This window comes from Epinephelus moara, chromosome 17 (genome assembly GCF_006386435.1).
Source record: "Epinephelus moara isolate mb chromosome 17, YSFRI_EMoa_1.0, whole genome shotgun sequence".
NCBI classification, from domain to species: domain Eukaryota; kingdom Metazoa; phylum Chordata; class Actinopteri; order Perciformes; family Serranidae; genus Epinephelus; species Epinephelus moara.
In genome coordinates, this window is record NC_065522.1 from 31,845,417 (window position 1) to 31,857,593 (window position 12,177).

The following is a 12,177-nucleotide window of genomic DNA, read 5'->3' on the forward strand; positions in this document are numbered from 1 at the left end:
ACACACACACACACACACACACACACACACACACACACACACACACACACACACACACACACGTTAAAATTAAATCATGCTAAATCATGACAGACAGATAGATAATTTTTATTACAGACTAAGTCCAGTTAAGAACAAATACAAAAAGACAGAGAAGGAAAAAAAACAAAAAAACAATACAAACAGCGATTACAAACAGCGATAACAACAACAACAACAACATCATACGGGGTTGTTTAGCAACCCCTTATTAAAAGGCACTTATACCAGTGTTTCCAGAGCAGTGACATGTAACGTGTGGCACTAAATGCAATGTTCGTCAGTTCCAAAACAATCTGATTTTTTGACTTATTCAGACGGCAGATGAACTTAAACATGATGTTTCTTAAGACAGATTGGAGAGTCTTGACTCGAGCAGTCACAAACATTTCGGTGGCGCTGGTCCATCTGGGCCGTTTTAACAAAATTCTCAGAGAGTCATTGTATGCCACTTGCAGTCTCCGAAGGCTTGCTTTTTTATAATTTGTCCACAGATGTGCAGTGTATAGCAGTGTGCAATAAGCTTTAAACAGAGTCAGCTTCACGTCATCAGAGCAACAGCCGAACTTCCGTATCAGTACATTTGCTTGCACATATAACATGCGAGACTGACGCAGAATGTCCTCATCATCAGTCAGTGTGTCTGTGATCACATGACCAAGATATTTCACCTGACTACAGGTTTTTAAAACATGACCTGACAGCTTAAAGTCAGAGAAAACCATATGTTTATCCTCATTTGTTCTGGAGATCATAATAACACTCTTTACATCATTATATTTTATGTCATGTAGCTCTCCATACAAGGAACACACATTAAGGAGCTGCTGCAGACCAGCTGAGCTCGGACTCAGTAGCACACAGTCATCCACGTACATGAGATGGTTCACCACTGTACTGCCAAACATACGGCCAGTTTTACACATTTTTAACTCTTTTGACAAACTATTCATATAAAAATTAAATAAAATAGGAGATAAAATGCTCCCCTGTCTGACTCCATTACTGACTTGATAGGGAGCAGATACACAATTATCCCATTTCACCAGCATAGTTTGGTGAGCATACCAATAAGACAGAATTCCCACTATGTATTTTGGGACGCCTGCTTCGCTCAATTTTTTGAATAACTTCCCATGGTTCACGTGGTCAAATGCCTTGGAAGCATCTAAAAAACACATAAACATGGATGAGTTTTTTCTACTCAACAATTCTTTTAAAACATAAATACACATATCCGTACTGTGCTTAGGTTTGAAACCAAATTGATTTTCTGCAGAGATAATAATATTGTAATAGTGTGGTTTAAATTTCGACTCTTGGCTACTTTCAACAGCTCAGGCTCGTTGGAGATGAGTCAGGCCTGCGCAGATTCGATCAGCAGTGATCGCAGCACAATGCATGCTGGTTAGATTTGTGTCCTGACTTGCTCGTCCGTCATACAAAAGGGATTTTCGAAGGGAGATCCGAGATGGCGGCGTAAACAGTATCACTTTGCAGGCTCCGGTAAACACTGTCAGACTACGTCCTGAAAAACCGTTAACTTCCACAAAAAACCTCCCAATGTGTAGATATTCACACCAAATTTCACAAAGTTTGGGCTTGTTGAGATAAACGCCTTAATTGCTCCTCTGAATGAGAAGGAGATGGCTAATGCTAACCGGGCTGCTAGCTGAGTGGGTACCGGACTTCCAGACCATGACTACAACCTGTTAGCTGTCAAGGAGGTCTGTGATGATGAAGACATCGACACGATGGAGGAAGATTTTGCCAAAAGTCTGCAGGAGCACACACTAGGCTTGTGCCGGTTTGAAAATTTTCCAACCCGTTTGATTTAAAGCCAAATATCTAACCAAACCGATATATCGAATTATATACCTAATATTACCACTGGGGGTCGCATTTGATCCATTTTTCCCAATAAAAGCCCATTATAGGTGTAATGCGCTTCCAATCCACTAGGTGGCGTTAATGCTGTATTAACCACCAATACACACAAGGTTACACAAGAAGAATAGAGAAGCAGAAGGACACCAAGAAGTTACTAGGGCAACAAACTGAATGACTGCTGACTCCCTCGCACTTTTCCCCGCCCCCAATGAAATTTGATCTCTCGCAGCAGCAGCAGACAGCTGAGCGGAGCAGATTCCACCCGACTGCAGCTGTGCTGCGTTCCGGCTCCGTCACAGCTCCGGCACTCTGGAGCCCTCCGCAACAGATACGCTGGACTTCTATTTTTGCCGGACGCCGGAGCACAACACAGCAATTGAGCACAGAGCAGATCGTGCGGGGCAGGAAGTCGTGCACATAAACAAAATAAAACACCTATTTTTTTTTCAAAATAAAATACACAAGTGTTCACGGTGGATCATATTTCCCTACACGACACCTTGAAAACTACATAATGGGCAGAGGCAGGCCTGAAGTCAACAGGTCAGAGGTTTTCAGACATCATTTCACCCTGTTGACACCATGGAAGAGGAGAAATTAATCATGGCGGTGCACCGAGATGTCTTCCGGCAGAGCTGCACCGCTCTGCACAGCAAACGCAGCCGGTGGGTATTGACGTACGGCGGAGCACGCAGCAGATAACCAGCACTGTCGTTCTGCAAGGCGGAGTTCGACCCTGATGTGCACACATAGACCAACACACAACAGCACGGCCCGGGCCGCAGTTTCCTGACCGACAGTTATAACCGAGCACGGCCAGAACCCCTACTAAATACACTGTCTATGGAGCGGAGCCTGTGTTGCGTTCAGGCGTTGTCACGTAAATAACAAATTCCATCACTTGAATAGGCAACACAGCAGCATGTCAAGTGATACTGGAATTTGTTTACAACGAAATGCAGTTTTTGCTGACAAGCAAAATAAAGAGATAATTTTGGGGAGAAAATTGTTCTCTTTACGCACAAAACAGAAACGGGACCGGCGCCGTGACCCAAAAACCGAGGTACGGACCGTATTGTGGGTTACCTGTACCGGTGCACCCCGAACTATTACCCAGTCCCAATCCCAAAAAAAGAAATACAAAAGGAGATTTGATGATCAAGATGAACGACTCAAACTCTTTGAAAATCAGATGGAAGCCAATACTCAAACCATAAAAGAAAATAAAGATTAAATCGGTAAAATGAAAGAAGAAATAATGTGCCTGAAAAAGGAAAACATCTCCTTGAGACAGGCGTGTTTGGAGCATGCCAGATACAAAAGAAGATGGGACCTCAGGTTAATTGGTCTTCCTGAAAAAGAAGAAGAAAACACAAGAGAGGTGGTGATTGGAATCCTTACTGAAAAAGAAGAAGAAAACACAAGAGAGGTGGTGATTGGAATCCTTACCCGGGTGAATCCACGGTCAGTGGATAAACTTGGTGAGACAGTGGACACAGTACATNCATGCCAGATACAAAAGAAGATGGGACCTCAGGTTAATTGGTCTTCCTGAAAAAGAAGAAGAAAACACAAGAGAGGTGGTGATTGGAATCCTTACCCGGGTGAATCCACGGTCAGTGGATAAACTTGGTGAGACAGTGGACACAGTACATCGCTTGGGAAAGAAGAATGATGCCACTACCAACAAAATGCCCAGACCAATAATCATACAGTTTGCAATACCAACTATTCGAGATGAGATATGGAAAAAAATCAAGAGAGGCGAGAGTCTGCAAAGAGATGAACATTCAGTTCAAGGAGGACTTTTCAAAGGAGGATCGTGAAGCCCCGGCTAAGCTGTGGCCCAAGGTGCAAGAAGCCAGAAGAAATGGGAAAAGAGCCTTTCTCAAAGAAGGCTACGCACTCATTGAGGGACACAGAATTGACCCATAACTGATATTTTCAGCAAGGTAATATTCAAGCACTTTGTCAAAATATACATGGTTTCATTACAAGTATATTTGATGAGAATTTAAACTGATAATACTTCATAAGACAAAATTTAAAGCCCAATAAGTTGGTATGGTTATGTTCTAAGGGCAACATATTTCATTCCTGCATTATAAGCAAGTTAAAGACATATCGAAAACAGTTACATTATAGATTATGTCTATTTCTTTTTTATCTTTGAATGTTAGGGGGTTAAAAACAGTGTTAAGTGAAAAGCAATCTTTTTATTTTGCAAGGAACAAAAATCAAAATGTGTTTTCTTACAAGAGACTCATTCTGTTATGACTGACGAAAAGTTTTGGAAAGGTCAGTGGGGCGATTCTGCTTTTTTTGCACATGGAACTTCTCATTCAGCTGGAGTAATGGTATTATTTAACAGGTTTCCAGGCATGATAATTGACAATAAAACAGATACATAACGTCATTGGTTAATGGTAGTAGTAGAGATAAATGACAAACGTTACATTTTAGTGTGTATTTATGGTTAGAATAATAAAGCTGCGGACAGGGACATGTTTGCAGAACTAGGTAAACTTGTGAATGATTGGAAAATAACCTACACTTCAGATCAAGTGATAATGGGTGGAGACTTCAACATAGTTGAAATGTGATTTGGAGATTTCAAAACTGCCTATTAAGTTGTCAGATTTCCATAAACAGGTACTGCATTACTGGAAAATGATATAGACCCATAATTTCACACCACATGGCTCCACCTTGTGGAATAATAGAACCATTACAATTAGTAAGAAAACCTTGTTTAAAAAAGAATGGTATGAGAAAAAAGTGTTATATGTTGTTGACTTGATGGATGAACATGGCCATTTTATTCAATGTGATTCATTTGTAGAAAAGTTTCATTTAAAATGCTCCGTCAGAGAGTTCAGTCCAATTTGTAAAGCCATTCCGCTTCCTTTGAAACACATGACACAAAGCACTCTTACATATTCACATGTGGTTATTAAGTTGCCTGAAATAAAGATTGGTGAAGTGTATGTTGGTGATAAGAAATGTAATAACAAAGTCATTGGTAATGTTTTGAAATGCAAATTGTTTTCTGATTTTCAAAAGTAAGAATAATCCATAACGGGAACATTTTAATTAATAAATGTTTCCATTATCTTAAATGGCCAATTTCACCAAAAGTAAAAGACGTTCACTTTAGAATTGTAAACAATGTTTATCCAGCTGCTGAAACTTTACCACAAAGATTTCATTTTCAAGTAAATCCTTATGTGTATTTTGTTCAAGAGAACCCGAAACTATTGAGCATTTATTTTTTATCATGGGTAAATATCATATACACCATTGCAAATGGAAAAACTGTAAACCCTCCATATTTTGCTTTAAAAATGAACTGAAGAATTATTTATCGTCCATTAAGATATGATCTAAAAATAATCAGTCCCTTAAAGACCTGTATGAAGTCATGTTTAAGTCTCTTACATTTTCATTTCATCCTTGCTGCTGTTCATTTTCTTTAAATCTCCAACGAGCCTATTGTTTGTTCTGCGAGCTCTCGCGAGAACACGCGACGCACTGCGCGGGAAAATACCCTGCAACACAGACCGTCTCAAGTGTTTCTTTACTCTGAGTGAGTTAAAGATGAAAACAGGAAACACGGAGACATAAAAACCTTTTTGCTTTGTTACATTTCCTTTCTCCAGATGTGATGTGGAACCAGAGAATGAGCGGATGATCCACGGAGCCTCGAGACTCTTCCTCGTGTCTTTAGTGTGGCTGCTGTCAAGCCCTTTTTATCCATGACGTCATCAACACTCACCTCAACATCGCTGCTATCAGAGGACGAGCCTGCTGCTTGTCTTCTGGGGACCTTGTTGCTCCGGTGCTCCGGGTTCTGCTTGTCCTCCTCCATTCCGCTCCTGATCTCGGCTCGCGTCTTCTTCTTCAACTTTTTCTGCTGCTTCTTCTTTGAGGTTTATTTGCGGTTGGCAAACGACGTCATGTTGCATTACCGCCAGCTACTGGTGCGGAGTGTGGACCGAAATCTCTAATAATTAAACAGATTTTTTAAAAACACAAATAACTCATGTCTTCTCAATCATAATCATTTCTTTTAGATAATAAATAGTAATCAGATTAATTCCCTGAGTTCTTCTGTAAAATATCTTTTCAGGTTTTCAATCAGTTGCTTTCTTTCGTCTTCATATTTCTGACAGTACATAACAGGCTGTACTGTCTCTTCTTATGATACCACATGATATGCCTTATTGTCCCCGAAGGGAAATTTGTCTTTGACTTAAGTGCTGTGCACTTTGCCTGCTTCCATAAAAAACAAACAAATAAAAACACATGACACATAAATACACAATACATACAACAATACATCATCATACAGCATTCCCTTAAGAGGGCACCATGGCACTGTTGCTCAACCCTAACAGGCTATTTACTCTTTAGTATAGTAATTGAGATAGGCACAAAGGAGTTTTTAATCCTATTCAGTTTGCATTTGGGGACTCTGTATCGTCTTCCAGACGGTAAAAGTTCATACTCAGGATAAAGGATGTGTGATGGGTCAGATAAAGCCCACATAAAAAGTACAGTCTTTGCTGTAATGGAGAACACAGGCTGTCAATGTGGGTCTTCCAGCTGAATTTGATATCTAGGAGGACACCTAGGTATTTGTAGGAGCTGACCTGACAGATGTTTTTGTCATGGATGGGGACAGGTGTGTGATCCCCCACAGAGCGAGGGTCAAACACCATCTCCTGTGTTTTCCTCACATTCATTTGTAGATGGTCGGCATCACACCACTGAGCAAAGGTCTGAACCTCAGTGAAGTACGATGAGAGACCTGTGTCCTCGTACAGCAGACGGAGAATGGCAGTATCATCTGAGAAGTTCAAAATTAAATTGCTAGGGAAGCTACTGCAGCATTCATTTGTGTAAAGTGTAAATAAAACAGGGGAACTCACACAACCTTGAGGAGCTCCCGTACTTATAGATTTAGTGTCAGAGAGGGTATTGTTTACTCTGACAGTCAGTCACTGTTTTTGACTGTGGCTTAGTGCTCTTAAAAACCCTTTGGTATGTAGGGATCAAATGGACTGCATTGTGGTCTGAATTTGATAGAGGAGGCTTAGATCTTGCGCTGTATGCATTTTTAATGTTCTCGTAACGTTTATCTAAAACTTTATTATCACGGGTATTACACTTAACGTATTGCTGGAAGCCTGGAAGGGACATTTCTAATTTACAGTGGTTAAAGTGGTTGTTGAACAGCGTCTGCTATGTGGCTCGCAGCTCTGGCCGCACCACCACTTGGGGGTACGTATACAGCACAAATGATGATATTTCCAAACTCCCTGGGAAGGTAAGGGGGTCTAAGAGAGAGGCACAGCAGCTCACACAGTCATCACATCTTTATTATTTTCACCTACATTGAGCAGTGATTTCAAGTCTTGATATTATTATTTCTTCTCTCCTTCTTGTATGTTTCATTTCACCTAATTCCCTTTGAATTCTGTCAACCCTTTAAAACCTGGAGTGAAAAAAGAAACGGGAAAAATGAGCAATGAGCAACTTGGTGAAAAATGTCCCACATATTGCAATTTGTTTAAAATAAATAAATATGGAAAATTATTTTTAAAGATTTTAAATAAAGATAAAAGCCTGGGGATAACTATAATTATGATTATTATTACATTTTAAAATTATGTTTAATAAAGATTATAATTTATAAGCACTCCTTCCAGCTCATTTCCTTGTTTGTTTATTTCTTAACGAATTTTCTTGTTTTTAATTTTCTCTTTTTTTTCTAATTTCTTGCTATTTTTTGGGTAATTTCTTCTTTCGTTGCTCATAGCCTTCATCCCATGTTTGTTAAAGAAATCAAGCCAATTCTAAACCGTCGTCCTTTCCTCTCTTCCTCACAGTGCTTCCCCACCTTTCCTTCAGTCTCTGTTTCATCACACTCCTGATTTCTGTTGTTTTCTTCTCTGGAGCTAAGTGTCGTAACTACTGAATGTATCCTGTCCACCGTTAATTCTTTAGACTGCACCAGTGAAAAAATCATATTAAGTGACTTCAATTCTAATTGGCTAGATCGCTCCTCTCAAAAAGACTGCAATCTCCTTAACAGCATAAATTTAACTCAACTCATAACTGAACCCACCAGAGTCGGTCCCAGTTCTTCTTCTCTGCTTGACTGGATTTTAGTTTCCCATCCTGGCAGAATTTTATAATCTGGGGCTTTACCTGTCTCTTTCAGTGTCCACTCTATTGTTTTATTGTGTATCTCGAAAATCAATGTGCCTCATCTTCCTCCTAAATTCATTAAAGTAAGAAATTCTAATAACATTAACCCTGAACACTTTATCGTAGATATATTAAATATAAACTGGGAGAGATTTCAATTAATTCCATCTGTTGAAGATACCTGGAATTTCTTTTATACCGAGTTTGTTGAGATAATTAACAAGCATGCTCCTTGGATATCAATTAATGTCAAGGGTCGACATCTACCTTGGATCAAAGGAGATCTCATGTATTTATTCAAACAAAGAGACAAGGCATGGAAAAAATACCGCAAAGCAAAGGATCCTGCTGACTGGAATGCTTACAAAGAGTTAAGGAATAAATGCAAAACCAATACTAGAAATGCTAAAGCAAATTACTATAAGGACTGTTTATCAACTGATTTTAAGAATCCAAAGAAATTCTGGAAGAGAATCAATAGTATAACCAATAAATCCACAAAAAGCCCTACTACTCATATTAGACTAAACAATGAAACTGTCAGCGAACCTTTATTAATTGCAGAGGCATTTAGCCAGCACTTTTCTACAATTGGCAGCTCTCTTTCTTGTTATTCTCATTCTGATCTTACCTCGACTCAGAATAGGTGTGGCAGCTCCTTCTGTTTCAAAACTATCTCTCCAACTGATGTTGAGCGGGTTATTGATAGTCTAAGCTCTGGATGTAGTGCTGGTCCAGATGGTCTGGAGATTAAGTTCTTTAAACTTGCCTCTCATATTTTGTCATTTCCACTGGCTGACTTATTTATCTCTTGCAACTTGTGAAACACCTTCATCATGGAAATGTGCTAGAGTAACCCCTCTTCATAAAGGAGGTGACACCACAGATATTAATAATTATAGACCGATCTCAATTATCAACAGAATAGCAAAAATATTTGAAAAACTAATCTTTAATCAATTATCTAAATATCTTAATGACCATAACATATTATCCCCACACTAATCTGGTTTTCGACCTAACTATTCTACCACCACTGCTCTTTTAAAATTTACAGACGATATACTGTCAGCATCTGACAGCAATATGCCTACAGGTGCTACAGTAGTAGCCACTCAAAAGTTGCCCTGTTTCCGTGGCTGAACCTCGGCAGGTCCCCGGCAGGTCCGTGGCAGATCCGTGACGGCTCTGTACAAGCCTGCCGCCTGCTCCGTGGAGTTAACTTAATCCCCCGCGATGACGTTGGTAATGCAGCCCTGATTTGTAACGCCCCTAGAGACCTGTGTGAAAACCAGTTGCAATGCTTCATTTGTCCACGGGGAGGAGCAGTGATTATCACCAAAATACTGTAATATCTGCAGATTTGGGAAAGACGGCTTATCAGCTGGTCCATGGCTCCACGGAGCCACTATTTAGCCTAGTAGCATTTTATGACTAGGTCGAATTACAACTACTGTATGCAACCCATATTTTTTAAAATAATATTACCATGTGAAAAGCCAAGAGGACGCTCTCTTTTTATCTTTCAAAACATACTTGTCCCTGTGTTTCCCGTTAATTAGGCTACCCCAGTGTAATTAAACTCCATCTCATTTACGGTGCTTTGTGTGACTTTTTTGCCGTGTTATCATGATTCAAACTGAGGTATTTGGAGAAGATCCAAGAAATAAATAACATCGATCCGTACGAGCTACCTGCAGCTGGAGCAGGGAGACGCGTTGCCACCCTGTACCTACATGCAGTTGGTTCACTACTTAGTTTTCGGCATTAGTTACTATGCAGCCTGAGATCTGAGAGCCTGAACATTTGAAAGCCTGAAATCACTGGACAGTCCCGCTAAGACATGGCATAATGGTTATGTGTGTTCTGTGCGTAAAAGGCAGCTGTGGACCACACTTTGCCACGCTGTCTGTCCTATCCATTAAAGGCTGAAAATATCTTTAAAAAAACAACAAGTTCACCAGCAATTTGTCTTTGTAGAAAGAGTGTCCCTGGTACTCTGGATAATCCACAGACCTCACTGTAAAGATTATTTTGGCATAGGGACTTCAGCTGAAAGCACTTAAGGAAAATAACACCGGGTCACTGTTTCTGAAAAGATGTGTTGCTTTTGAATCTGTTAAATGTAAATGCCTTCCACCGTATTGGAGGGTGGAGGCATCAATATCAGATATCTCAAAATAAATCCAAAATTATCCGCATGGCGAGATAGCCGTGCGTCAGCCAGGACGCGCATCTCTACTGTAGCTTCCTGCTCAGACGCAGGCAGCACATATTTCCCTCTCTGCACAGAGATGCATTTATTTATAGTAACCACGTTTTATAGTGAGCAGCATATACATGTCCTCTACAAATCCCGAACAAGTTTGGATGAACGAGTCACACGCAATCTGACAGGAAACGAAGGCTGCTCATCAGCCTTAAAAAGACTCAGGGCCGAATTCACAAAAGGATGGCGTGGCTTTTGCGGCCGCTAAACTGGTAAAAATGGAGCAAACAGATCCCGTCAAAATCACAAAGCACACGCAGAGAGTGAAATGCTCCACTAACTGCGCTGCCAAGCAGATTGTGTCTCGGTACTGTCTCGGTGAAGTAAATAACGTGTTTAAAGCTGGTGCAAACTGGGCGCTCCTCTGTGGAAGCCTCTCGCCCAGACTTTCCAGTGATCGTGGCAGCAGTGATCGTCTGTTAAATCAGTCTGTAAATAATATTTTGACATTATTATTATAATCATTATTACTTTAATGGCATCCGAAGATATTGATGCGTTGAACAGGTGACAGTCTGCGGTCGTTCTCAAAACGCACTTCTGTCACGCACTTCAAAAGCAACTTTCAATAATTTATTTTACGAAACGGGGGAAACAAACGTGAACAAAAACGGTTCCATAATTCATATTAAATTCAAAAGATAACGAAAAAACAGCTACAAGTGAGAGGGAATAGTGATAAAGTGGTCAAACTTGGTCAAATCCACAGCCTCAACCCATCCGACACTGTTAGACTGACTCACCAGCAGACATCACTACATGAGGGTATACAGTATTCAGTACTTTGCCAAACAAAGTCTGCCATTGTTCTGCCACGGTGTTCTTGGCGCAAAGCCAGCATTTATACTTTTACTATTATACTAATTAGGGGCAAATCAGGACGTTAAGACGGAGCAAACTGCGGGTGCAAGTGAAGTGCAATTCAAGGTGCTATCAGCGGCCGCAGTTCATTCTTTGTGAATTCGGCCCTCAGTGTAGAAATGTCTTCCCTCTCTCCCCGCATTCCAAATAACCCAGTACGCAAACACAAACAAAAGGTTAAGGTGCGGCATAGTTATGCTAAATCACTGGTGTTGGAGGGGGGAGGGCAGCTCACAGCGCGCACATTCCGGCAGCCGACATGAGCCGACAACATTCAATACGTGTAAACCAGAGGGAACCCTGCCTGTTAGCGTAGTGTGCGGCTGAATGTGTATTATCCCTTTTAATTACGCAACGGATCTCACTGCTCAGCATCCCCTTTAATAATTGTTTTTATTCTCTTGCCCAAAAAAACAAAAACAACTGCGCCGGGCCGCTTTATTTATTTTTATTTTGACTAGACTGTCCGCCGTCAAAACAGAGGGGTCTTTGTACTGTATGTGAAAACTTCGGCTACTTTTCAAATCCTGTAAAGTTGTGATTATAATCTCTTATTATTCAGTCTACATGTAAAGTCTTAACGTAGGGCCTACTGTGTATTGACCAGATCTATACAGTTAAGCTACTGTACAAGATTATATTCAAGACGTTGAAGAGACTTATTGACAGATGCCTTTCATGCAGTCGCCAGTGGCTGGTTTTAGATCATAAGGCAAGTAGCCAATCAGCTCGTAGCAAAGTCAGCTGGTCACGTGGGGCGCAATGACAGTTTTGGACTGAGAGAAGAGAGAAAAGAAAGGAAAAAAGAGAATCACCTCACCAATTTGTTTGAGGAATAGCTCCACGGTTCTGGAGTGTGCAGAAGCATGCAGTATGCTACCATCAGTTTATTATTTTTGCACCCT

The 12,177-nt window shown here is 40.5% G+C and overlaps 1 protein-coding gene and 1 pseudogene across 1 annotated transcript in view; both read right to left on the minus strand.

The window, feature by feature from the left end:
• The window catches only part of LOC126404331 (zinc finger protein 239-like), a 62,486-nt pseudogene extending 56,644 nt beyond the window's left edge, over positions 1-5,842 (minus strand).
• The window catches only part of LOC126404313 (zinc finger protein 271-like), a 79,264-nt gene that overhangs the window by 57,666 nt on the left and 9,421 nt on the right, over positions 1-12,177 (minus strand). The gene's annotated exons all lie outside the window — the stretch shown is intronic.